Below are 24,741 nucleotides of genomic sequence, written 5' to 3' on the forward strand. Positions count from 1 at the left end.
TTACTCAGGTGATATCCAATGACTAATCCACGTTCGAAGTCACTGAGCTCTCCTGCCCGACTTATTCTGCTGTTACTGGTCCTGTACTGACGACACAATACTCCCCGTCTTCTTTTATACCGGCTGCTCCGCCTGTCTCGACATCTAGTGGTCGGTTCATCATTACACCAGTGTGTCCGGATAATTTTGATTAGATAATGTATCTTGCGCAGGGGTTGATAGCTAAGTTGTGTCGCCTCGAATTTTCACCTTTTGTGTCGTGCAGAACTACATCATAGTAGTAAAGATTCCGCAGTACTGAAGACTGAAATAATTCTTTGATTAATTGGAAGTGGAAATATTCTTCTAATTTTTTTATTGCATGTAGGCAGGTGAGAGATTTCCTGCATGCTCAATTGTCTGAGCTTTTTGCTGTTTTTTTTTTTTTTTTGGTAACTGGATACAATCAAGAAGTCTTCGAGGAAACGTTTCATGAAAACGTCTGCTGATCGACTTTGATGTGTTATGAGGATGATCTTTGCCTGCTTAGCGTTCAGTTTAAGAACCAGGTTTGCGCTCGTCATGTTCCTGAACGAAGATGTCATTCATGTGGGGTCCTGCCCAGACATCTCTTATAGGGTGCCTAAAGGATGCTGCTTTCTTGGATAGCTATACAACAATTCAAGCAACTCACATTAATGGTTTTTATTACAATAAAGTGGATTGACAATACTTAACTTTGGTTTACAATGGTGACGCAAATGATGGGCGACATGAAAATAATCAAAGTCCTTCGCTAATTACAATGCCTGTGCAACTTATTCACACTCCCTCATAAGTCACTGCTAGCATTAATATCACTGCTCTTCTAGACCTCTCTGCTAGAGTCCGTCTTCTACTGTCCGGTCGAGGCTGGCAGAAACGGCTCTTATATTCTCTTCGTATAGAGGCCGCTCCTGTTGTGGTTCGGTCCTAGTCAGCGGGCTATTGGCTGACTTCGTCTCACAGCCTTATATGTTCTTCAGTATCGTGCCGTCGCTTATCGTTGTCGTTGTTGTGGTCTTCAATCCAGAGACTGGTTTGATGCAGCTCTCCATGCTACTCTGTCCTGTGCAAGCTTCTTCATCTCCAAGTGCTTACTAGAACCTACATCCTTCTGAATCTGCTTAGTGTTTTCATGCCTGTGTCTTCCTCTACGATTTTTACCTTTCATGCTGCCCTACAGTACTAAACTGGTGAGCTCTTGATGTCTTAGAACATGTCCTACCAACCGATCCCTTGTTCTAGACAAATTTTCCCACAAATTCCTCTTTTCCTCAATTCTATTCAGTACCTCCTCATTAGTCACTTGATCTACCCATCTAATCTTCAGCATTCTTCTGTAGCACCACATTTCGAAAACTTCCACTTTCTTCTTGTCTAAATTATTTATCGTCCATGTTTCACTTCCATGAGACTCCTACATCTACATGAATACTCTGCAAATCACATTTAAGTGCTTGGCAGAGGGTTCACCGAACAACTTTCACAATTCTTTATTATTCCAATCTCGTATAGCGCGCGGAAAGAATGAACACCTATATCTTTCCGTACGAGCTCTGATTTCCCCTATTTTATCTTGGTGATCGTTCGTCCCTATGTAAGTTGGTGTCAACAAAATATTTTCGCATTCGGAGGAGAAAGTTGGTGATTGGAATTTCGTGAGAAGATTCCGACGCAACGTAAACGCCTTTCTTTTAATTATGTCCATCCCAAATTCTGTATCATTTTTGTTACTCTCTCTCGCATCTTTCGCGATAATACAAAACGTGCTGCCTTTCTGTGAACTTTTTCGATGTACTCCGTCAGTCCTATCTGGTAAGGATCCCACACCGCGCAGCAGTATTCTTCAAATGGTTCAAATGGCTCTGAGCACTATGGGACTTAACATCTGTGGTCATCAGTCCCATAGAACTGAGAAGTACTTAAACCTAACTAACCTAAGGACATCACACAACACCCAGCCATCACGATGCAGAGAAAATCCCTGACCCCGCCGGGAATCGAACCCGGGAACCAGGGCGTAGGAAGCGAGAACGCTACCAGCAGTATTCTCAAAGAGGACGGACAAGCGTAGTGTAGGCAGTCTCCTTAGTAGGTCTGTTACATTTTCTAAGTGTCCTGCCAATAAAACGCAGTTTTTGGTTAACCTTCCCCACAACATTTTCTATGCGTTCCTTCCAATTTAAGTTGTTCGTAATAGTAATACCTAGGCATTTAGTTGAATTTACGGCTTTTAGATTAGGCTGATTTATTGTGTAACCGAAGTTTAACGAGTTACTTTTAGCACTCATGTGGATGACTCCACACTTTTCGTTATTGAAGGTCAACTGCCACTTTTCGCACCATTCCGATATTTTTTCTAAATCGTTTTGCAGTTTTTTTTACCTTCTGATGACTTTATCAGAGTCATCTGCAAACAACCGAAGACGGGTGTTCAGATTGTCTCTCAAATCGTTTATATAGATAAGGAACACAAAGGGCCTATAACACTACCTTGGGGAACCCCAGAAATCACTTCTGTTTTACTCGACGACTTTCGCTCAATTACTACGAACTGTGACCTCTCTGACAGGAAATCACAAATCCAATCACATAACTGAGGCGATATTCCATAAGCACGCAATTTCACTACGAGCCGCTTGTGTGGTACAGTGTCAAAAGGCTGTCCGTAAATCCAGAAATACGGAATCGATCTGAAATCCCTTGTCAATAGCACTCAGCACTTCATGTGAATAAAGAGCTAGTTGTGTTTCACAAGAACCATGTTTTCTAAACCCATGCTGACTGTGTGTCAATAGGCTGTTTTCTTCGAGGTACTTCATAATGTTCGAACACAATATATGTTCTAAAATCCTGCTGCATATCGACGTTAACGATATGGGCCAGTAATTTAGTGGATTCCTCGTACTAACTTTCTTGAATAATGATGTGACCTGTGCAACTTTCCATTCTTTGGGTACGAATCTTTCGTTGAGCGAACGGTTGTATATGATTGTTAAGTCTAATCTATACTCGATGTTAACAAATTTCTGTTCTTCAGAAACGCTTATCGTTACTCCTGAACAATTCATATCTGATACGATAGTAGCAATGTTATTAGGCTAGGAGCTTACATATGACTGGATGTCGTCAACATATATGTGGTAGTTACAAGAATGAAGCACAAATGAAATGTCATTGATATACAGCGAAAAAAACAATGGACCAAAGGCAAAAACCTGAGTACTTCAGAGGACACAAGCTTCCATGATGACTTCTCTGACCCACAGATCACTACTTGACATCTAATTTTGAGGCAATATTCCAACCACAGTATTGCACTGTTGGAGAAATTCGGCTGCTTAATTTTCATAAATAAATACGCAGTAGAATACAAGTGAACTGTTGTAACATTATTACGAACGCTGGGAGAATAGACGGTTCAAGTGTTGCCTTCAATATGTGGTGCTGAGATTTTCTCAGATTAATCGGAAAGATATATGAAAGGTAAATTCCGGAGTTTAACGTATACACATTAATGGTGGGTGACTCCGAGGCTGTAGATTAAATTATATGAAGAAATACAGCAACCACCACTTCTGTTTATAAATTTATTTTTTGTCAGGACGCGTTTCTGGCTTTCAGTCATCTTCAACTAGCGTAATATATTTTTATTTTTATCTGTTTATCGTTTTTATCGATTATGTTTTGAATGCTGCCGCTACCCTGTGCTAAACAACAATTCGTTTAGCTATCACGTTTATCGAGTTGTCTGTTTACATTTAATCAATACTTATGTAACCTTAATTTTGTTCTGTAATTTGTGGCCCCTTTTTCCGCTTTCGTATGAACAGTACAAACTGTTTTAGGTTCAGCGATACACTGATACAGCGCATCAATCACCATATGGCCGTCTAATTCGTTTGTTTATATCAGGAGTTGCATCTACAGTCAAATTACAATTTCCTTACACATCCCAGAACGACTCGCGAAGTCATTTATGTTTGTAGACTTAATATTTTAACCATAAAGAGGCATTTATCTAGTTTTAAAATCAATGCTCTCAAGTCCATAAAAACTTGCCTCAGGCGTGTTTTTGGCTGATTCTGGATTCAAATGGCTCTGAGTATTATGTGACTTAACATCTGAGGTCATCAATCCCCTAGGTCGTAGAACTACTTAAACCTAACTAACCTAAGGAGATCACACACATCCATGCCCGAGGCAGGATTCGAACCTACGACCGTAGCGGTCGCGCGGTTCCAGACTGAAGCGCCTAGAACCGCTCGGCCACATCTGCCGGCGATTCTGGATTCAGCTTTGGATACAAACAAAGGAATTAGTCGGGCACATGACAAGTCCTGCATCTCTGTTCGTGCTATGCATGTAGAGGGGGGAAAAAAGAGCCATAAATACATAACAAGAGTAGGTGCACATAACTATTAGTCCTGTTGTGCAGTTGTCCATTGCAGTGGACAGTTGTTAATGTCGCTTCTTTCGTGTTTTTAATCAATCCTGAAGCTGCAAATGCACGCAGTCAACTCCAGTGGATACTGCCTATCGTTGATGTGTCCTGCGTGCATTTTCAGTCTCATTATTGATTAAAAACGTCAAAGAAGCGACATTAACAGCCGTCCACTGCAGTAAACAACTGCACCGTAGCGTTAATTAAATGTTCATAACTCGAAAAACGTGATAGACGAACGAATTGTTATTTTGCACAGGACAGCTGCAGTATTCAAAATTAAATCTATAAAACTGTTAAACAGACGGAAGTAATGTAAATGTACATTGATAGATAGACCAAAACAGTATGAAAACTGGCCACCACGACGATGGATGCTACCTGGTGGCGTTGCAGGCACGTGTTGCAGTAACTAAAGTACATAAGCGGAGCAGACACGGACGGGGGATCACCCCAACGAAGATACACGTTGCAAACTGGAAAATCCATTTAGACAAGCGACTTTGACAAAGGACAGATGATTATTGCGCAGAGCCTGTCAACGACTATCTCGAAAACGACGAAGCTGGTCGAATGTACACGTGCTACTGTCGTGAGCATCTACGGAAGGAGGTAGAAGGACAGTGGAACTACCTCTAGGCGCTAAGTGGTTGGACGTCCACGACTCTTCACAGAATTTGGGGTTCCGAGGCTTGTCTGCTGTGTTAAGTACGATAGATGGTGATCTGTGGCATCTCTGCCGAAAGAGCACAATGCTGGGGCACGCACAAGTGTTTCGGAGCATACCGTTTGTCGTACGTCGTTGAACATGGAGCTCCGAAGGCGACCACCCCTAGCCGGTTCTAGGAGCTTCAGTCCGGAACCGCGCTGCTGCTACGGTCGCAGGTTCGAATCCTGCCTCGGGTATGAATGTGTGTAATGTCCTTAGGTTGGTTAGGTTTAAGTAGTTTTACGTTTAGGGAAATGATGACCTCAGATGTTAAGTCCCATAGCGCTTAGAGACATTTTTGAGACCACCCCTACGTGTTCACATATTTACCCAACGACATCGTCTGTTACAATTGTAGTGGGCACGGAACCATCAGGATTCGATGGTCAATCAATGGAAACGTGTCGTCTATTCGGGTGAATCACATTTTTGCTACACTTGGACGAGGGTCGTCTCCACTAACGCCGTCATCGAGGTGAACGGCAGCTCGAAACGTGCAGCGCGCCACGGACGCAGGTTGGTGGAAACAATATTATGCTGTGGGAGACATACTCCTGCGCTTGCATGTCACATGTGGTAGTAATCGAAGACACGCTGACAGCTGCGGACCACCTGTATCCCTTCATGCTTGATGTCTTTCCCGACAGCGATGTCATATTTCAGCAATATAACTGTCCGTGTCTCGGAGCCAGAACCGTGCTACAGTGGTTTGGATACCATTACAGCGAACTCAAAGTGATGTCTCGGCGACCAAAGTCTCCTGATGTAAACCCTATGGAATCTATATGGGTCGCTATTGGGCGCCATCACCACGTACGCAAATCATCGGCCCGTTATTTACGCTAATTACAAGACGTGTGCGTAGATATCTAACGCCACATAGCTCCACAAACCTACCAAGAAACTGTCGAATACCAGATACGCAGAATCAGTTATGTATTTCGTTCCAAAGTTGGACAGACAAGCTACTAAGCAGTTGGTCATAATGTTTTGGGTTATTAGTGTATTATGCCAGTTTAAGATGGCTGGAAGTCATAAATGTATCCTGGCTGAAAATAAAGCTGTACAAAAGTCGTCTGGTTATTATATTTCTTCATTTAATTGTGGAGTTCACGTATTTTTTAAGGGCAGTGGAAAGCTCTACAGAAATGGTACAGTCTTGAAGAATCCTGCTCGTACTACATCTGCCGTGTGTTCTTCAAGACACGAGGGAATTCTAGGCGCATACAATGAATAATGAAACTTCCTGGCAGATTAAAACTGTGTGCCCGACCGAGGCTCGAACTCGGGACCTTTGCCTTTCGCGGGCAAGTGCTCTACCAACTGAGCTACCGAAGAACGACTCACGCCCGGTACTCACAGCTTCACTTCTGCCAGTATCCGTCTCCTACCTTCCAAACTTTACAGAAGCTCTTCTGCGAACCATGCAGAACTAGCACTCCTGAAAGAAAGGATACTGCGGAGACATGGCTTAGCAACAGCCTGGGGGATGTTTCCAGAATGAGATTTTCACTCTGCATGGTTCGCAGAAGAGCTTGTGTAAAGTTTGGAAGGTAGGAGACGGATACTGGCAGAAGTGAAGCTGTGAGTACCGGGCGTGAGTCGTGCTTCGGTAGCTCAGTTGGTAGAGCACTTGCCCGCGAAAGGCAAAGGTCCCGAGTTCGAGTGTCGGTCGGGCACACAGTTTTAATCTGCCAGGAAGTTTCATATCAGCGCACACTCCGCTGCAGAGTGAAAATCTCATTCTGATAATGAATAATGATAACAGCATGGCAGGTGTCATTTCCTGTCAGTTGTATAGTGAATATTGCTCTCTGGGTGAGGGGAATCTGCAGAATAGGATCTGAGCACGCAGTTCCAAAAGTGTTAAGTGTCAGTGAATGCATGAGCGACAGCGCAGTTATTGAAGTGCCGCTTGCCGCATCGCAGTCGTCACGTTCGGGCGCATCACTAGCATCGTCGTAACCAGGGCCACGGCCGTGATCCACGGAAGTGTAAAGCCACAAGCAATGTAGCACACGGAACCCGAACATTCACTGCAATGCTTAGCGGTGGATTCAAGGCAGTATTTTTAGTGTAACGCAGTGGCGTCGTTTACCTAGAAAATACAGGTAGTATAAAATGTATCATATTTAGAAAATAGTGTGCTATAGAAAACACCCGGAATTCTACCGATTTGACGATATATACCAGCGGCAGCAGATACAAATTGTACTGAAAACAAATGCAGTCATTGCTTTTAAAAGACCGTTGTGGCGTGGCAAGGCTTGAAGTCTTTCCTGGGCAACAGGCTGATAGTGGAAATCTATACATTAGCTTTTTCTTCAGTTTTCTATTCAAATGGTTGGTAATTATTGTAATTATTGTGAAATAATGGTAGGTTTTTATTTTTTAGCTTCTAATTATGTATCTTTAATTCTTAATATTTTAATGGCCTGTTACCTGTAAATTGATTGAAATTATGAGACACGCTGTCTGGAATACAGCCTGTTTTTCAGTACAGAAGAGACGGAGACCAAGACGAAAAATTTATTTCGAAGAAGTCAATATTTGATTCACTCGCGCACCCAAGTATTACTTCAAGAGATGTGGTAATTGGCTAGTTCCCCCTCCTGGAGAGTGCGTTTCAGAAACTAGCTGAGAGTTAAAGAGAGTGAATCACATAGATCTTGAACTTCTGATGTTTGAAAGAAGGAGATTCCTTGTAAGAGAAGCGTCGCAGCTGCCTGCAGGATGCCGTGAGTCGTAGCTCTTATGTGCGGCGTGGCCTCCGACATTTACGTGCCCCAGGATAATGTACAATGGGCTACGCTGGCATTAAGTTTTGTGAAGCGTGCCAGACAGAATGCAGTGAAGTGAACTGCGGTCACACGAGCACAACCACTAAAATCTATTTACCCACTCTAATTGCCCTCCTGTTAATTGCCTTGGCCACGACTCAAGACATGAAGGGCAATTGTGTACGGGTGTGCGTAATTATTCATCAAGTTCTGTTAATATTTGTTACATATATTCCTCAGTCAGGACTCCACAACTCTTAAACGATTCATAACAGACACATTAAAGTAACAGAAAGCTGTTATGTTAATAATTTTCACTGTATTAGATTAGTTTTGATTTTAAATCATCATCGGGTCGACAAAAATTTTCTACGTAGCATGGCACAACGCTTCATCAACATAAAAACTTAAGAGGCTTCAACTGTATAAAGAATCATGATTAGTAATACAAGTCAGCTTGTTGAGATCAGATGAACCAGTCACGAGTGCACATTGTATAGAGGAAACTGAGTAGAACTCATTCAGGTGATTCAAGTGAAGATAACACCACGCCAGGGACGACCTGGTGCTCGTCCGCTATGGTCGCAGGTTCGAATCCTGCCTCGGGCATGGATGTGTGTGATGTCGTTAGGTTAGTTAGGTTTAAGTAGTTCTAAGTTCTAGGGGACTGATGACCTCAGAAGTTAAATCGCATAGTGCTCAGAGCCATGCTCGTCGAAAATAATACAAATTATTAATGTAAGAGCTTTTGGCGGCTTCAAGCTGTCTATTATCAATAATCAAATATTGTTCTTTTCTATTGTAAATCATTGAGACGTTTACCACTAGCCCCCAATAAATTAAACATCGTTCTGCAACAAACGTCAGATTGTCGTGAAGTACGAGTATACTAAATGCTTGGGCATGGGAATAATTAGCATTTCAGCCCGACTACGCAAAGCAGGTGGGAATAACGCTATCCATATTCTGTTTATAAGGAAAAATTGCATAGAGGTTTCCTCATTTTACTATTTTTCTACTTACACTTGAAAACTCAACACCACAAAACGGAGAAAATTGAAAATGCATGAGAAATATTGCACAAAATACTGAAGGACTTACTATGAACCGTCTCGAAGAACTGGAACTTTATATTAGTACAAAGGAATATCAACACGAAATTCTAAATGAACACACAGATTTTAAAAATATATACTACCTAGAAAACGTTATTGACGTAGTGGAACACGAAAACAAAAATTACGTGGACCATAGATAAAATTTAAACGAAAATAAGAACAACGATAAGTAAAATCATCTCTGGTAATCTGTATATATTTTGTAAACATGTAGTTCATAGTAAAGAACTGTCAAACTGAACTATCAAAATATATGACAAAAATGTATTTTTACGTTTCGAAGCTACAAGATCTTACCGAGACATGATAGAAAGACTACACTATAAATGCAATATGGTCGTCACTTCCAACTAGACGTAAGTACCAGCGCAAATCTATACATAAAATAGTCACAATTTATGTACAGAAAATCTTACTATTGTTGTTCTGCATGTCACTTGATAATGGCAATAGGCTGAAACAGGCCTGTCATGTAAAATCTTAAAAACAAGGTGGCTGTTTTGGAGCATTCATTTCGATGTCTTATACCGCTTGCTACACGTATTGGTTGAGATCCCACAACTACCATGTGAATATGGGATAGATGGTTTCAGGAGGGCCATACTGAACGCCACGCCGAGGCCCTACTCGATTAGCGCCTGAGAGGACAGACATATTGTTCTCTCGAGCGTGTAGCGTCGTACAGCCACATCACATACATTTAGTCTGCAGTAAGACAGTATTCACAAAGACAATACGACGGAGCACCATAGACTGTCAGCATTGTGACCATTATTGTGGCTTCCCTTGATGCGGCACAGAGCAATCGACAGTGGTGTGTCCAACACAAAGGTGCCACACGTCATCTTTTCAGACGAGTATCTGTTCTGTGTACAGCATCACGATGGACGATTCGTATGTGGCGGCTCCGAGGAGGTTCAAATGGCTCTGGACTATTGGACTTAACTTCTGAGGTCATCAGTCCCCTAGAACTTAGAACTACTTAAACCTAACTAACCTAAGGACATCACACACATCCATGCCCGAGGCAGGATTCGAACCTGCGACCTTAGCGGTCGCGCGGTTCCAGACTGTAGCGCCTAGAACCGCTCGGCCACCCAGGCCAGCGCTCCGAGGAGGAGGTGCGTTTCCAGATAGCACTCTTCAGTGTGATGTGGACCCAGAACCTGGTGTGGTTCTAGATGGTGCAATGAGACACACAATACGCATACTTTTTTCGCACAGCCGGTCGTTTGACTAGGGCCTCCGCCAGTTATCTGGCGTGTTAAAGTTGGCGGCTACACCCTCCCTCTGAGATCTCCGTGACATTATCTTTCGACAAGATACTGCAAAACTGCATGTTGCAATTGCTGTCCTGACTTACAGAGGGACCGGCTCGGATGGCCCAGCGGTTCTAGGCGCTACAGTCTAGAACCGCGCGACCGCTACGGTCGCACGGTCGAATCCTGCCTCGGGCATGGATGTTTGTGATATACTTAGGTTAGTTAGGTTTAAGTAGTTCTAAAGTTCTAGGGGACTGATGACCTCAGAAGTTAAGTCCCATAGTGCTCAGAGCTACCTGAAACATTTGAACTAACAGAGGGAGTTCGATTATTTTCCTGACTAGAAGGTTCTCCCAAGTCTCCATTGCAAACATCTGTTCATGGGCTGCCTACAGACTGGCACACCATCACCCGCAAGCCACTACGATTATGAACCATGGTACGGAGTTGAAGCAGCGTGGACTGACTTTCCCCTATCTGTAATCCAAGTGCATAGATCGACTCAAGGGACAGCCAGCTCACAGCCGAAGTTGTTAACAGAAGTGAAAACACCGCCTACTAAATTTCACGCTTCATATTTCCACAAATCAGCTAACGAATTCAATCATGTTTTGTTCCTACTACGTTTTATTGTGACAATAAGTAAAACATCGTTATTTGCTACCCTTCCTGGTATTGCTATTTTAATGGCCAGCATTGTATAGAGGGTGTTTCAAATCTTTCGAGTCAAATTGAAACTCGTGATAGTGGATCCACAACCGATTATATTCGGACGGGTAGCCGATGCATGTTTCTTGTGTCATGGTCATACACATTGCACACCGCATAACAACGTTGCTCATAGTAATTGTTCAAAACGACAACCGCCAGTCTCAATGCATGTACTGTATTGCAATGGAGCGTGCAGTTCTCCCGCACTTTCGCAAAGATACCGGGCTGTCTGTTGTACACTGGGACAAGCAGCTGGTGATAAACAGCATACACCTCTGACCACATACTACACACAACTTAGCTGACAGAACGTGTGTCATGTGGCAGCTGCCTGCATCCCACCAGCGCATTAACCTGTGCCGTACGCACATAAATATCCCCGGTGTCAGTTGCCCAATGCATCAGACAGCTTATGATGTGTCCGTCGTGAGGTGTGCGACCATGCACAGCGCATGGCACGTTGTCAAAGACGGAAAGTTACTCGTCACAATAATTGGCAGACATGCGTTTAATGTATGCTGCGGCAGAATGTTGTGCCCATAAAGCAGCACGAATGTACAGAGAACACTTTCCCAACAGACCTTCCCTGAATGGATACCTAACACAAACTCGCATCAACTTTCCAGTGAAACGCACACTTCGAAGGACACAGTGTGGAGAGTACTGGTGGAACAGTACCAGGTTGCGATTCATTGGGAGAGTCCTTAGAAAATGTAGTCCATCAACAAAGGAGGTGGCTTACAAAACACTCGTTCGACCTATACTTGAGTATTGTTCATCAGTGTGGGATCCGTGCCAGATCGGGTTGACGAAGGAGATAGAGAAGATCCAAAGAAAAGCGGCGCGTTTCGTCACAGGGTTATTTGGTAAGCGTGATAGCGTTACGGAGATGTTTAGCAAACTCAAGTGGCAGACTCTGCAAGAGAGGCGCTCTGCATCGCGGTGTAGCTTGCTGTCCAGGTATCTAGAGGGTGCGTTTCTGGATGAGGTATATAATATATTGCTTCCCCCTACTTATACCTCCCGAGGAGATCACGAATGTAAAATTAGAGAGATTGGAGCGCGCACGGAGGCTTTCAGACAGTCGTTCTTCCCGCGAACCATACGCGACTGGAACAGGAAAGGGAGGTAATGACAGTGGCACGTGAAGTGCCCTCCGCCACACACCGTTGGGTGGCTTGCGGAGTATAAATGAAGATGTAGATGTAGATGTAGGTATTACACCCCTATAACAAAGAGAGTGTGTAGGCACTAGCTCCAACGGATTTTGAGCCCTGCACTCTCTTCGGCCAATGGATTATCCAAAGCAGTGCTGCAGTGCCGAACTCCGCAAGGTTTATATTGTCCACGGATGAGACCTCATGCACACTTGATGGTGTTTTGGCCACCAGCAACTACTCTCTGTCAATGTATGGGCGGGCATTGTACAAGGTCACGTAGTAGGATTCTATTTGCTGCCTCGCTGTTTGACCAGTCCACGTTACCTGGTATTCCTGCGAGGTGTGCTGCCACAGTTTTTGGAGTCTTTACCCCTTGTGGTCTGCAAAAGGATGTTGTTTCAACACGATGGTGCACCAGCCTACTTCGATGTTAATGTCCAGTCCGTGAGCACCTGGACAACATGCACCCTTATCAATGGAGTAGAAGGGGAGGTCATGTCGCATGGCCAGCGCGACAGCTGGATCTCACACTTCTGCTCCTTTTCCTCTGGGGTAACGTCAAGACGTTGGCGTATGAAACCCGCGTAGAACCGGATGAAGACCTGCTTGTTAGGGTCCAAGCTTCCTGTCACCTGGTACAACAGACGCTAGGGGTCTCTGAGAGAGTGCGCAGAACTTCATGTGCCGTTGCCATCCGTGCACTGAGACTGGCGGTCGTTGCTTTGAACAATTACTGTGAGCTACGTTCTTGTTACGCGGTGTACGCAGTGTATGCCCATAACACAATAAATAATCATTTCCGAGCGTTGGTTCCCTATCTCAATATAATCAGTTGTGGATTATCAGCGGTTTCAGTTTTCTCCAAAATTCTTGAGATAGCCCTACAGCTATGCAGCAATGTGATTCAGTAGCTGCTACAGCACTGGGTTTTACAGCCACCTTGTAAAAGAATTGCAGCTGATTTGACAAGTACTCACTACCACTTTTAGGAGTGCATTCAGGATTACTTACCGAGCGAGTTGGTGCTATGGTTAGCAGACTGGACTCGCATTCGGGAGGACGACGGTTTAAACCCACGTCCGCCCATCCTGATTTAGGTTTTCGTGAGTTCCTTAAATGGCTTCAGGCAAATGCCCGGGATGATTCCTTTGAAAGAGTACAGCCGACGTGCTTCCCCATACTTCCCTAATCCAATCGCTGTTTGGTCCCCTCTCCCAAATCAACTAACCAACCAGGATTTTTAAGCAAATCCAACTCAACACGTAATTTTTAACACGGCGAAATCATCAGCGTGAAAGTAAATTCAGGTTTACAGGTAGTACTGTTGTTATTGGGTTATTTTTGTGTGGGAAGAGACCAAACTGTGAGGTCATCGGTCTCGTTCGATCAGGGAAGGACGGGGAAGGAAGTCGGCCGTGCCCTTTCAAGGGAACCATCCCGGCATTTGCCTGGAGCGATTCAGGGAAATCACGGAAAACCTAAGTCAGGATGGCCGGACGCGGAATTGAACCGTCGTCCTCCCGAATGCGAGTCCACTGCGTCACCTCGCTCGGTACTGTTGTTCATAGCATATGTACACAGATAAGCAAAAACATTGCCCATTGGAAGACTGAATGCTTTTCCGGCACATGACGGTGTGAGGAAGGTATCTAAGCGCTGCAGCGACGAATGGTGAATCATTCTAGTCACAATACTGGTCGGAAATAGGGAAATCTACTAACATAAGTGACTTTGACAGACGGTAGAGTGTTAAGGCCTGGTCGCTGGGAGCAAGCATCTGAGAAACGACTGTCCGCGTGCTACTCTTGTGAGCATCCATCTTAGTGGCCAAGCGGTTCTAGGCGCTTCAGTCTGGAGCCGCACAACCCCTACGGTCGCAGGTTCGAATCCTGGTTTAAGTAGTTCTGAGTTCTAGGGGACTGATGACCTCAGATGTTAAGTCCCATAGTGCTCAGGGCCATTTGAATTTTGAGCATCCATGGAAAGTGTCTGAAGGACGGTGAAACACGAATAGGTGATAAGTTGTTGGGCGTCCAACCCTCATCACACAACGTGGACGTCGGAGGCTTGGCCACTCCGTAAAGCAGATGTGACAGCAGAGTGCAATGCAGGTGAGGTCAGAAGTGTTTCGGATACGGCTGCGTAGCAGACGACCCATGTTGCCTAACGATATCTTACGATTGCAGAGTGCACGATATCATCGAGCTTGGACGTCGATCATTAGAAATGCCGTCTGGTCGGATGAATCGCGGGTTATGTTACAAGAGAGCGGTGAATATGGACGGCTACGTCGTCATCCGGGAGAAAGATTACACGGTACATACACCGCTCGACTGACGCCAGCCACGGGTGACCGTATCATGTTGTGGGTGTCATTCACTTGGGCTTTCATCGGATCTATGGTAGTAGCCGAAGACATAATGTCAGCCGTAGACTAAGCTACCATCACTGCGGAACCCGTGCACCCTTTTACGTTAGATGTCTTCACCGACGGCGATGTCATCCTCCAATAGCACGACTGTCCGTCACAATCGTGCTGCATTGATTTGAGTAACATGACACTAAACTGAAGTTAATGTTTTGCCCACCAAATTCAGCTTACCCTCACTCGACAGACCACACCTGGGACGCCATCAGGCGCCAGCTCCGCGGCCGTAATCCAAATGCCCGTAATTGATCGGATTTTGTGACATCTGGTGTCATATAACTCTGAAAACCTACCAAGGACGTGTCGGATAGTGACATGGGTTCCATGGTGGACCAGCATGCAGTTAAGCAGGTGCACAAAATGTTTTGTTTGATGAGTGTTCATGATCTGATGGAAAGCACTGGAAGACCTGTGAAGCCAGAAAAGTCTAATGAAATGCAGGAATACTTGCAGAGAAGCGATACTTGGTGTAGGGACTAGCAGTCGGCACTCAACATAAGTAAATGTCACATACTTTCCATAAACATGCGGAAAGACCCATTAGTGTTCGAGAAGCCATCTCCACATACAACTACGCTATGTGATCAAAAGCAGCCGGACACCTGGCTGAAAATAACTTGCAAGTTCGTGGCGCCCTCCATCGGTAATGCTGGAATTCAATATAGCGTTGGCGCATCCATAGCCTTGATGACAGCTTCCATTCTTGCAGGCATACGTTCAATCAGGTGCTGGAAGGTTTCTTGCGGAATGGCAGCCCATTCTTCACGGAGTGCTGCACTGGGGAGAGGTATCGATGTCGGTCGGTGAGGCCTGGCACGAAGTCGGCGTTCCAAAGCATCCCAAAGGTGTTCTATAGGATTCAGCTCAGGACACTGTGCAAGCCAGTCCATTACAGGGATGTTATTGTCGTGTAAACACTCCGTCACAGGCCGTGCATAATGAACAGGTGCTCGATTATGTTGAAAGATACAGTCGCCATTCCCGAATTGCTCTTAAAACATCGATGTTGGCCTGTTCTGTGATAGTGCCACGCAAAACAACGAGGGGTGCAAGTCCGCTCATGAAAAACACGACCACACCATAACACTACCGCCTCCGAATTTTACTGTTGGCACTACACACGCTGGCGGATTACGTTCACCGGGCATTCGCCATACCCTCCCCGTGCCATCGGATCGCCACATTGTGTACCGTGATTCGTCACTCCACACAACGTTTTTCCACTGTTCAATCGTCCAATTTTTACGCTCCTTACACCAAGCGAGACGTCGTTTGGCATTTACCGGCATGATGTGTGGCTTATGAGCAGCCGCTCGACCGTGAAATCCAAGTTTTCACACCTCCCGTCTGACTGTCATAATACTTGATAATACTTGCAATGGATCCTGATGCAGTTTGGAATTTCTGTGTGCCGGTCTAGATGTATGTCTGCCTATTACACATTACGACACTTTTAAATTGTCGGCGGTCTCTGTCAGTCAACAGACGTGGTCGGCCTGTACGCTTTTGTGCTGTACTATCTCTTCACGTTTACACTTCACTATTGCGTCGGAAACAGTGGACCTATGGAGTGTGGAAATCTCGTGCATAGACGTATGACAGAAGTGACACCCAATCACCTGCCCACACAGTTGAACAGTTGAAATAACATCACTCTTTCCGATTCCAAATTAGTTCTTGTCTTGCTAAAGAACTATGTCTGAAAAATATGTCTCGTCATAGCACACAGAATAGTAGGCGTGTGGAGAGAAATCCCAAACAATAATCAACAAGTCAAAATATAATGGAGAAATGAAATTGTAGATAATCTGATCAAACAGGCATTATACTCGTGTGATAGCGAAGGACAATATCCTAAAGTACTGTCAAACGACTTTCTACAAAAAGAAAGATGACTAGCAAGAACAGAATGGATTAAAGAATAGACAGTATACTGGAAATCAAAGGCCGACACTATGCCAGTACATTACCAGTGCTGCCAAGCAAAGCATCTGGAGCACAGCTGAGCTTCAGTCATGCATGCTTCACATAACATCCACCGCAATCAAGCTGTTAGTCACCGTTTTGTGAATGTGGAATCGCGGAGGGTATGAACCACTTGTTCTTTTGATGCGACAGTCGAAGGCAACAGCGCGCAGTATTGATTCGGCGTCCGGTGGCGTTAAAATGTTCTCCTCCAACATCTATGCAGACACCCCTGGCGACAAGAAACTACACGGTATACAAGGAACTCCTTCTCTTCCTCTACGCAGAAAAATTAGATATGTAGACAGGTATATGCAATTATACCAATCACTGCTTAAATGAGATAGAAGAAACTTGTAAATTTGAATTAGCTTGTTAACTGACACGAGTCAGTACAGTATCTATACCTGGCTCATCTAGGATCTACGCAGCGTGTGCAGGGTGACACCCTGATGATGTTACAAACTTTCAGGGGTGATGAAGAAGAGTAAATGTATCAATTTAAGATCAGTTAACTCTGGTCCGGAAACGACCGAATCGAAAGTCACAAGCGACATTCATTTTGACACCTGTGACAGTGGAATACATGTACCGGTACTGTTGTTACTAAGACTGTACTGTGGGCAACTTTCAAAGGCGGTAGCGTGGATCAAAACAAGAAAAATGTCTATTAAGCATGGGCTCTAAGAGCTATGGGCACTTGTTCAATAGAAGAGATGTGTTTCACAGCAGCGAAGATGAATAAGTGCTCACAGATCTTAAGCCATGCATTTTAGAGCCCATGATTAATAGACTATTTTTCTTATTTTGATCCATACTACCACCTCTGAAAGTTATATACCGAACAGTCTTAGCAAAAGCAGTGCCGGTGCATGTACTTCACTGTCAGAGGTATTAGAACGATTTTCGCTTGTAACTTTCGACTCATTCGTTTCCGTACTAGGCATCATTGCTTCAGATTGATACATGCCCTTCTCCATCATCCTCGAAACTTAGTAACGTCATCAAGTAATCCCCTTGTATATTTGTAGTACATGCTATCAGTAAAGAAACTCTGTTAACTATCTAGTTATGTAGTACGTACCCTACGCTACGGTTTTATCTCCCAGTATTGTGCTCTCTCCTTTTTTTAACAGTTCTAATGCAACATTACACACAGTATAATTCGGAGTCTTCGTTCTAACTGTTTATATCTCTCCTTATACGTAAACCAAGTAAAAAGCATACTAAGAAATTTTAAGAATTAAGTGCTAAATATTATAAACTGTATGTAGATGGCTGCGTGAGTAGAGATCTAAAAGCCAACATACAAAAAAAAAAAAAAAAAATACCGTCACGACATTTGCTCTTCTGCTTTGTATCTTCGCTGTCTCCTCTAAGAATCCTACCTTTCAGAGTTTCAGGAAGACGATCAGTCCTCAAATGTCAATCAAACGATAGTTTTGAAAGTTGCCTCCTTCGTGGATAAATTATTGTTGCTTGCTAATTTTTCGATGAACCTCAGTTCGATATCTGCTTGTCCAACAACTGCACTATGTGATCAAAAGTATCCGGATACCCCCAAAAACATACGTTTTTCATATTAGGTGCATTGTGCTGCCACCTACTGCCAGGTACTCCATATCAGCGACCTCAGTAGTCATTAGCTATCGTGAGAGAGCAGAATGGGGCGCTCCGCGGAATTCACGGACTTCGAAAGTGGGCAGGTGATTGGGTGTCACTTCTGTCATACGTCTAAGGCCATCAGTCCCTAAGCTTACACACTACTTAACCTAAATTATCCTAAGGACAAACACACACACACCCATGCCGCGTGACTGCTACGGTCGCGGGTTCGATCCTGCCTCGGGCATGGATGTGTGTGATGTCCTTAGGTTAGTTAGGTTTAAGTAGTTCTAAGTTCTATGGGACTTATGACCACAGCAGTTGGGTCCCATAGTGCTCAGAGCCATTTTTTGAACACCCATGCCGGAAGGAGGACTCGAACCTCCGCCGTGACCAGCCGCACACTCCATGACTGCAGAGTCCCAGACCACTTGGCTAATCCCGCGCGGCGATGTTTTTTCTTTCGGTAGTATGTTGAATAGAAATATATTTCCTTGGATATACACTGGTTTGACTGTCATGATTGTGTTGTCCTTTGCTAGTTTCAATTTTCTGCCATTCTTCACTTGACCTAACTAGCACTGCCAACACCATTTTCATTCTTGGTTCCATCTGTATAAATAGTGGTCGCGCTATGGAAACCAGACACAAATTATAGTGTGTCGAAAGTATTTGTGGGTGCTAGGACCGACGACACGTCTGGCTCTAAGTCGAATTGTTAATGTGGTTCTCATGACATAGAAAGTTTATTGAGGGCATACAAGGGTAGGATAAAAATAAGGATACATCGCGAGACGTACATGCTTGAACATAAATGCATAGGATAGTCAAGCCTGAAGGTTGCGCTGTTCTATTTGACCACGAACGGCACCTGTGCAATGTCCGCGAAACATTGCAGTGTCAGTTGTGGTCAGAAAACTGTACTGTGCAGTTATGAGTGCGTTATGTCGGAGCTAAGGGAATCTGAACGTGGGCAAATTCTTTCTGCTCGTATGGTGGGTGCTTCTGAAACAAAGAGAGCTGAAGAATTTGGTGTTTCAAGAGGCACCGTATCAAAGACTCATACCGCATACAGTGAAAACGGAAAAACATCATCCGCTAAGTCACAATGCGTACCCAAGTGTGCGTTCAGTGATTGTGACAGGCGGAATAATGGGACGACAGCTGCAGAAGTCACTTCAGAAATTAAAATCGCACTCGCGAAACCTGTCAGCACTAAAGCCTGTCCTATGGAGCAATTGAAGAAAGTCATGTGGTCGAATGACTCTTGTTTTACATTGCTTTCAACTTCTGGCCTAATTTCCGTCGTGAGAGTGAAACGTGGTGGGGGTTCGCTGAAGATTTGGGTATGCATATCGCGGTATTACACTACTGGCCATTAAAATTGCTACACCAAGAAGAAATGCAAATGATAAACGGGTATATTACAACTGACATGTGATTACATTTTCACGCAATTTGGGTGCATAGGTCCTGAGAAATCAGTACCCAGAATAACCACCTCTGGTCGTAATAACGGCCTTGATACGCCTGGAATTTCAGTCAAACAGAGCTTGGATGGCGTGTACAGGTACAGCTGTCCATGCAGCTTCAACACGATACCACAGTTCATCAAGAGTAGTGACCGGCGTATTGTGACGAACCAGTTGCTCGGCCACCATTGACCAGACGTTTTCAATTTGTGAGATATGTGGAGAATGTGCTGGCCAGGGCAGCAGTCGAACATTTTCTGTATCCAGGCAATCCCGTACATGACCTGCAACATGCGGTCGTGCATTATGCTGCTGAAATGTAGGGTTTCGCAGGGATCGAATGAAGGGTAGAGTCACGGGTCGAAACACATCTGAAATGTAACGTCCACTGTTCAAAGTGCCGTCAATGCGAACAAAAGGTGACCGAGACGTGTAACCAATGGCACCCCATACCATCACGCCGGGTGATACGCCAGTATGACGATGACGAATACACGCTTCCAATGTGCTTTCATCGCCATGTCGCCAAACACGGATGCGACCATCATGATGCTGTAAACAGAACCTGAATTCATCCGAAAAAATGACGTTTTGCCATTCGTGCACCCAGGTTCGTCGTTGAGTACACCATCGCAGGCGCTCCTGTCTGTGATGCAGCGTCGAGGGTAACCGCATCCATTGTCTCCGAGCTGATAGTCCATGCTGCTCCAAACGTCGTCGACTGTTCGTGCAAATGGTTGGTGTCTTGCAAACGTCCCCATCTGTTGAATCAGGGATCGAGACGTGGCTGCACGATCCGTTACAGCCATGCAGATAAGACGCCTGTCATCTCAACTGCAAGTGATACGAGTCCGTTGGGATCCAGCACGGGGTTCCGTATTACCCTCCTGAACCCACGGATCCCATATTCCGCTAACAGTCATTGGATCTCGACCAACGAGAGCAGCAATGTCGCGATACGATAAACCGCAATCCCGATAGGCTACAATCCGACCTTTTTCAAAGTCGGAAACGTGATGGTACGCATTTCTCCTCCTTACACGAGGCATCACAACACCGTTTCACCAGGCAACGCCAGTCAATTGCTGTTTGTGTATGAGAAATCGGTTGGAAACTTTCTCTTGTCAGCATGCTGTAGGTGTCGCCACCGGTGCCAACATTGTGTGAATACTCTGAAAAGCTAATCATTTGCATATCGCAGCATCTTCTTCCTGTCGGGTAAATTTCGCGTCTGTAGCACGTCATCTTCGTGGTGTAGCAATTTTAATGGCCAATAGTGTACATGAGCCCCGTGGTTACTCTTTAACGTCACATTACCGCAAGGGTTTATGTGATTATTTCGGCTGACCAGGTCCATTCCATGGTACAATGTTTGTTCCCCAATGTCCCCCATGTAGGCGCTGCGATCCAAGAAGACAGAGCCCCTGTTCACACAGCTCGCATCGTCCACGACTGGTTTTATGAGCACGAAAATGAATTGTGGCATCTGCCCTGGCCACCACAGTCACCTTATCTCAGTATTATTGAGCTTCTGTAGTCTACTTGAAAAGAAGTGTGTTGGTCGCTATCCACCTTCATCATCGTTACTTCTCAGTATTTTGCAGGAAGAATGGTACAAGTTTCCCTTTAAAACCGTACAGGAACTCTGTTTTTCTATTCTGAAATGACTGAAAGCTGTTTTGAGTGCCAAACCGTTTCCTAAGCCGTATTAGGCATGGAAATGTCAGCTCGTATAGTTCTTCCATCTGTTTTTCCTGAGAAAACAGCGCACGTTTAATAGCGAATTTTTTGCTAACACATTTTTTCTCAAGTGTAATAGGGGTTAGTTCGCTTCAACGAGAAGTGCGTTAGCTGCTGTATATGCCGTGGTTTCAATGCAAATTCTAATAGGCTTACATCAGCACTTATTCAGTTTTTCCAATAGGCTGTCTGCCAAGGACTCAAAACCACCACACGAATAATCTGCGTTGGCGTAAAAATGCTCGATTTATTTTCAGAGAGGTATTTTGATATACTCCCCATTCAGTTATCGCCTGCAAGACATTGATCATTCTCTCGCATCTACTTCTATGTGCCTAAGCTGTGGAGCCCAATTTAGTCTACTGTCAATACAGAGACCCAGACTTTGTCCTAGGAAACTGATAAGGCCAAGTCTTGTTTGTTGCGTCTATCGTTGTCTGTGTCTGTGTAAATACACTGATCAGCCAGAACATTATGACCACCGACCTACTATCGATATAAACACGTACAGAGATATCAGCGTCACCTGGCGAGGAACGGCTGCTAGTCAGACATGTACTATCAGCGTGTGTACTGTTCGTGTGCAGAATGGGGAAGGTACGCGATCTATCTGAGTTTGGCCGATAGAAGATTTTAATAGCTCGGAGGCTCGCATTTCGGAAACTGCGCGACTAGCAGGGGGCTCGAGGAGTGCAGTGGTCATTGACCGACGTCGTAGGTCGGGCAGACTGGTGAAACAGGACAGGCGGCGGAATGTGGCGGAACTAACATCAGACTTCAATGCTGGACAGTGTACAAGCGAGTCTGAACACACGGTGCACCGAACACTTCTGACGACGGGTCTCCACAGCCGGCGACCCATGGATGTGTCAATGTTAACACTACGACATGGGCAACTGGGACTAAAATAGGAATGTGACCATCGCCACTGGCAGTTGGCGCAGTGGCAGAGTGTTGCATGGTCTGATGAATTGCGATTCCTTCTCCATTGTGTGGCTGGAAGGGCGCGAATCCATCGTCTTCCAGGGGAACAGCTCATTGACACCTGTACTGCGGGACGGAGATAAACTGGCGGCGTCTCCATTATGCTCTTGGGAACATTCACGTGGGCATCCATGGATCCATAGGAACTCGTGCAAGGCACCTCGATGGCCAAGGGGTATCGTACACTGGTTGCAGACTACGTACACCCCTTCATAGCTATCATGTTTCCAGATGGCAATGGCATTTTTCAGCAAGATAATACGCCGTGTCACAAATCCAGGAGTGTGATGGAGTGGTTCAAGGATCACAGTGGCAAGTTCTAATTGATGTGCTGGCCCCACAACTCTCCGGATCTGCACCCTGTCGAACACATCTTGTATGTGATTGAACATGCGTCAGAGCTCATCACGACCTCCCTGGAATTTACGGGAATTAGATGACTTGTGTTTGCAGATGAGGTTCCAGGTCCCTCCAGAGCCTACCAACGTCTCATTGCTTTAATGCCACGACGCGTCGCCGCTGTTATCCGTGCCAGTGGTTGACATACCGGCTATTACGTAGGTGGTCATAATTTTCTGGCTAATCGGTGTATAGACGGACGATTTGCTTAGTGATATGTCCAAACAGTTTACTCTTAGCCAGTAGGTGAAATCCGTGAATCCTCTATCCATGTTTCTTCTCTACGTCGTCAGTAATCGTATAAATACAGGTCGTCGGCATATTAAAAGATCTTAATACCTGTGATAAAAATGCTATGCATATCTATCTTAAATATTGACCCTTCAGGTAAATCCTTAGTTGTTATTCTGGGGCCTATCAAGTTGCTTTTAAAGCTCACAAACAGCTGTCTGTCCTCAAATAAAGCACAAAGGTTTACTATGAACGAAACAATTTTTCTCGTCTTCTCCACCAGCAGGGTAAACTAACATTATCGTAAGCATGTCCTATGGCTGTATGTAAAGTCGTTAAATTTTTAGTGTTGCTGAAGAATGGGTATCTGTTACCAGTTCCTGTAAAGATACACTAGTGTCACGACCTTTTCTCAACCCCATTTGCGAGCCTGAAATAAATTTCCATGTTAACATCACAATTCCAGTTGTGTTTTAGCATCCTTTCAAATGTTCTAGTGGTACATGATAAAAAGGTTATAGGTATGTACTATCTTGCGCCTTGGAGAGGTTTTCCTGGTATCTGTATTGGGATAATCCTTACCAACTTAATTTCATTTGTATTTGTTCCCTTCCGCCAAGCCAGCCGGAGTGGCCGAGCGGTTCTAGGCGCTATAGTCTGGAACCGCGAGACCACTACGGTCGCAGGTTCGAATCCTGCCTCCGGCATGGATGTGTGTGATGTCCTTAGGTTAGTTAGGTTTAAGTAGTTCTAAGTTCTAGGGGACTGATGACCTCAGAAGTTGAGTCCCATAGTGCTTAGAACCATTTGTATCATTATTTCTTCCGCCAAAATTAATTAATATTTTGAATAATAATTCGCTGCCTGTGGGAGGTGGGTGATAGAGAGTTGGGTAACGCATATTATCTTATCCTGATATTATATTTGTTGAACATAACAGCACTCTGTTTAATTTCTCGATGGAAAATTCTATATTGAAAAGTGATATTATTCACCTTCCGTCTTTCATAATAATTTCTTTGCTGAGGCCACTGCAATTCGTTGTTAGAAACTATAAGTAGTTTCTTCAAGGAGAGAAGATGAATAATGATGTTGAGCGCGACACCAAGATGTTCACCGCAGCGCAAGAAAGCCGAAGGAGTACTATTAAAATTCCGAGAGTCATCATTCCAAGAACTCAGGTACCATATTAGTTTCTCCCTCATAAATCTGGCAAGTTGTCTACGACGAGAAAATCAGAGAAATTTGATGTCAGATGGAAGCTATTGACAGTTTTTCTTCTCTAGAACCATTCGCGAATAAAACAGGAAGTGGTGAAATAATAATGCTACCCCAAGAATTCTCAAGCACACACCTTAAGTTTTCTTGTAAAGTTTGGTTGTAGGTGTAAATGGACGAGCACTGTAAGATTTTTCTTGCAGTATACATTCTCCACAATCTGTTAATGTAGTTGTTGCCTTTATGACTGACTCTGCTGAGATAGTTCCTCTGGGTGACTGATTTAGAGCCAGAAATGTCGCGAATAATTGTTTCAGATAAAGAGCCGCATCTTCTTCAGTTGCTCCTTTAAGAGGAGAAACGTGTTCTTAAGTTCTTAGATTGTCTCTTGCTGCGATCGCCTCGCCCTGAAACCTCTGAGTTTCTAGATATATCTTCTTCCGATATCCAGCTAATTGACTTGTCCACTTTCAGATGTATTTGGCTTAGACTTT

At 44.5% G+C, this 24,741-nt stretch overlaps 1 non-coding gene across 1 annotated transcript; it reads left to right on the top strand.

Annotated features, from left to right (window-relative positions):
* The first annotated feature begins 23,652 nt into the window (after positions 1-23,652).
* Positions 23,653-23,736, top strand: Trnas-gga (transfer RNA serine (anticodon GGA)). The gene is given in 2 exon segments: positions 23,653-23,692; positions 23,702-23,736. It is a non-coding gene; the product is annotated as a tRNA-Ser (tRNA).
* Positions 23,737-24,741: the final 1,005 nt, after the last annotated feature.

The sequence above is a fragment of the Schistocerca gregaria genome, chromosome X (genome assembly GCF_023897955.1).
Source record: "Schistocerca gregaria isolate iqSchGreg1 chromosome X, iqSchGreg1.2, whole genome shotgun sequence".
Taxonomy (NCBI): domain Eukaryota; kingdom Metazoa; phylum Arthropoda; class Insecta; order Orthoptera; family Acrididae; genus Schistocerca; species Schistocerca gregaria.